Source organism: Prorops nasuta, unplaced genomic scaffold (assembly GCF_024137725.1).
Source record: "Prorops nasuta isolate Cenicafe-Biocafe unplaced genomic scaffold, Cenicafe_Pnas_1.2 PNAS00023, whole genome shotgun sequence".
In the NCBI taxonomy this organism is placed as follows: domain Eukaryota; kingdom Metazoa; phylum Arthropoda; class Insecta; order Hymenoptera; family Bethylidae; genus Prorops; species Prorops nasuta.
In genome coordinates, this window is record NW_027116820.1 from 954,696 (window position 1) to 959,019 (window position 4,324).

The 4,324-nt window shown below is 27.5% G+C and overlaps 1 long non-coding RNA gene across 1 annotated transcript; it reads left to right on the forward strand.

Annotated features, from left to right (window-relative positions):
• The first annotated feature begins 309 nt into the window (after positions 1-309).
• Positions 310-1,561, forward strand: LOC136781563 (uncharacterized). The gene is made up of 3 exons (XR_010823950.1): positions 310-754; positions 844-1,057; positions 1,136-1,561. It is a non-coding gene; the product is annotated as an uncharacterized lncRNA (long non-coding RNA).
• Positions 1,562-4,324: the final 2,763 nt, after the last annotated feature.

A 4,324-nucleotide genomic window follows, 5' to 3' on the forward strand; every position in this document is an offset into this window, starting at 1 on the left:
TTGCCTATTATGTTATAATTTTCTTTTGCCAATGTAAAGACTTGCTCTGTTTCTATTTTCTTTATTTTTTATAATTATAATCTGTTCTATCATTTCTTTAAAATTCTGCTTTTACTTCCCTTGTCATTAACTTTTTTCACAGATATTTTTCATGTTCCGAATTCATTTCTTGCATTTCATTATTTATCTCCATTTTTCATTTTCCTCCTATTTCGATCTGTGCTCTACCCTCACACTCTATTAACAGTTCTCTCATATATATCTATCTGATCTGACAGTGGTACCCGGCCTTTTGTCCTATAAAAATTTTTCGTAGAAGCATACTTTCTACACATTTCATGAATATGGCTGATCTTCGATAGTCGCGTAAGCGCACACGTCTGACAGAAAGAGGCGAATTTCGTGTTGCTAAATTTAAAATTCATGTTTACAATTATGACAGATCAATGACAAATGTTTGTGACGACAAGGTTATAATATGAATATCAGATAAGTATTTGATTTTCGTAATTAATATAAACGTTTTTTAATGTAAAAGAAGTTGAGTCTTTGTTTGAAATATGTTACAGGTTTGCTTCTGCTCGTCTTATTATATAGGAATAGATGGGACATGTATATTTTAACCAAGTTTTGATTACGGTATTGGCAGTAAAAGGCTCAGAGAAAAGATAAAGTATAAAGTTCAGTTGTATTTTATAATAATGTATTACAAATTTGGCCCTTACGAAACATATATTTAAGATTTCTTTACAAGGTCAGGGTTGTGCTAGCTACATTGATATAATACCAAAAGATTCAACAATACTAATAACATTGTGGATAATATATTCATCTAATTTGCAGATTTACTTATATATAATATCTCTTTGTATGCTGGAAAAATTATTTGACAACCGAAGGGAAAAATGAGTTTTGATATGACTATACACTACAGTGATGAAATATATTCGACTTTGAATGAATGGAATACAAACTTCACTGGTGTAACACTTTGTGCGTTAGACATTTTTTAAGACATGCAGCCAATGTAGTGTAGGTTGGAATTTGTGAACATCAAGTATATATTTTACACTCTGAATTAAAATAGAAATAATTTTTTGTTCTGAGGGAGATTAATTATTCGTCTTTTCCATAGAACTGGCATCAAGATCTTTATGTATTTATTGAAACCTTGGAAGAGAGGAGGATAAAATTAAAAGAACATAAATTAACAACAGAGGTAGTGTTACTGCGTCGTAAAGGCAATGGATGCTTCTTTCGAATAAATTATAAGCACCAGTTAACATTGCAGGAGAGACAATTTACTAAAATCAAAGATCAGCACTTCAAATGCTCTGACAAGCATTACTGAAAGGATTTGTCAGGAGTTGCATTTAAAACTGGAACAATGTACATAATTGTGGCCTATGGATGTAAAATTTCGTTTCTCCATCATAAGGAAGACTAGTCTCACAATGATCTCATTGTATCCTTCCGAATTTAAAATAAGAAGGTCATAATTTGCGGCATTCAAACCTAAAATTTAATTCTAAAGAGGAATGATAGATTTTATTAGGCAGAAAGCAAGTTACTTTTTTCCAGTAATTTTGATTTTTATTTAAGATTTATTAAACTAATTAGTTTTATTTTCTTTTATGCCAACATTGCCGAATTCAATGTTTCTATGATAGTACTGAGTGTGCAATCTCTTTTTTAATTTTAGATGTTTTATTGAATATAATTGTTTTTTGTTGCTTGAGTAACAGGGTATTTATGTTTATAAATTAACTTTATTCATATGAATTATAAAAAATTGATTATCAATTGAATATCATGAAAAGTACACGACCATCATTATTATTCAAGAGTATTAATTGACTGCTGAAAGGGATTGTGTTTTGTATATGTTAAAGAAATTCAAAGGTTTATAATTTTAGCAGTGATATTAATTCATCTGGTCTTATAACATCATCTAAAACGAGATACACATATCAATTTTTATAGAAATTTAATATTTCTTATATAATATGCAAATCATATTTGTACAAAATAGTACCTTGATTCGCATAAAGTTGGTCAATTTTCTTCATGAATATTTGATTATTCAACGCAATTGAATTAAGAAATTTACAAATTTTTTTTTTTCTCGTTTCTTAACGTTACATTTGTGAATCCTCTTTCCCACTGATGTTGTAACACTTCCTCATATTCTTTTGCTTTCTTCTTTCTTAACTTTTTAAATATTTTCAATCTTTTTATATCTATTATATATAATTTAATAATTTTTTGTAATTCGTCTATTAAGAAGAAATTATTACATTTTAATATAAATAAATTTGATAAATCAGTTATACCGTATATATAATTGATTATAACATAATTACCAATAAATTTAAATAAGTCTGGATGGGATCCCATTTTTTCTCTAAGCATCTTGTGATAACGTTCAATAACATTATTAGTTCGAATAGTTTTATTGAAAACGGAAAGTGTTTGGCTCTCGACGAAACTTAGCCAATATCGTTCAATATAAGACAATAAATTTTTAAAATTTTCCGATAATCCTGCTTTGTCTATTTTTTGTTTGATTATTAAAAAAGCTTTTAACATTAAAAATGAAGGAAGAAGTGGTAAATTGTATAAATGCCTCATAAATAAATGAGTTTGAATTTTTTGAATCAATGGTAATTTTTTCAAATTTTTAAAAATTAGTTTCTTTTTTGCAGTCTTTCTTACATTCTACAATTAAATATATATACATAAGGTTAGTTTTATTGTTTATAACTTACAGTTTCCAATTTCATACTTACTTGAACATAATGGAAATAACATCCTAAAACTCTGGCTTCCGGAAAATGTAAATGTAACGCATTCTGTAAAGCTCTTTCGTAATCTATGTGAATAGTTTTAGGATGTAAACACGGCAAAATTTTTATTTTTATAAAATTAAATAATTTTTCATAAAGTATCTGCAATTTCATATTGCAAAAAACCCATAAAAACGGTATTGCCTGTTGGTAAAATAATAGATTTTGTTGCAGCTTTTTCGTTAGCTAGATTAATTTAAACATATATCTTAGAGCTTGTTGGATATATTCAGATTAATAAAAGAAATGTTTACCCTTGATTTACGCTCCGTCATAAAACTAATTAATTGAAAAACACGATTTTTTTTTGCTAAAGTAGGAGTGCATTCGAACGTTCCGTCGACATAAATCCTGTCAAATCTTGCCAACGATTTGCATATTTTTTTGTCATACATAATGACAAATTTAACATTATTTTCAATGTATGCTTTAATTGTCAATTTATGTCTGTTATTATTGTCGATTTTAAAACATAATTGATTTTTGTAACTTTTATCATTCAATATAATTTCAATGTTTTCCATTGTCATTGGAACTTTCAAATATTTTTTCTCCTTATATTTTCTTATTCTTCTATCTACAGATTGAAATGAAACCATTGAAGCTCCTGCAGGATTTCTATAGATAGGAAATAAGGAAAAAGTTTAAAAATATAAAAATTGTCTAAAATTACCCGCTTTGCAAAAAGGATAAACTCACTTTAGTGCACAATAATCATATATATCCTTTGTTGACGTCGACGGCATTACGGACGAAGATTTGGCAAATGACTTTAATTCGTTTTTAAAAATTAATTCTATTTCAGTTTCTTTATCCACTTTTGAATGACTATGTATATTTAGACATTTAAAAGTCACTCTTCCTTTCTCATTAATGATTTTTCCCGTACCAGGACATTTATTTTGTAACGAACATTTTAAACATCTGAAATTTTAGTTAGTAAGAAGAGTGCCTTTTCCAATTTGTTATTTATAGTTACGTCGTGCAAGTTCCATTCTTTTTTTCGTATTTGTTGATAACAAAATATGAATATCCATCTGGATAAATGTTACCGGGTTTTTTTCCTGTGAATTTTGCATTGTTCATTGGAAATTTTTAGTTTACTCAAATAAACTGATAAATTATTTTGCAAATAGTTTGAATAACCCTAAATATTAAGCTGCTCTCCGTATAAACCGTGAAAAGTTTGCAGACATTACCCATTTGTTTTGGTTATACGATATTTTCGATTTTTTTTTTATTTTGAATAATCGAAACAGTCGATAACAATTTTAATTTTTTTGGCTCTATTCTAAGACGACTAATAGAAGCATACAAAACTGGTATTGTTTATCTGCAAGACTATTTATTTATATCATTGACAACTTTTCACAAAAGATACTAGAACGCGCATGTACGACATAATAATATACATGTTTATTCAAATTATTCTTCAGAATAGAATAATTCAAAAGAAACGTTATTTCATTTCAGAGTTT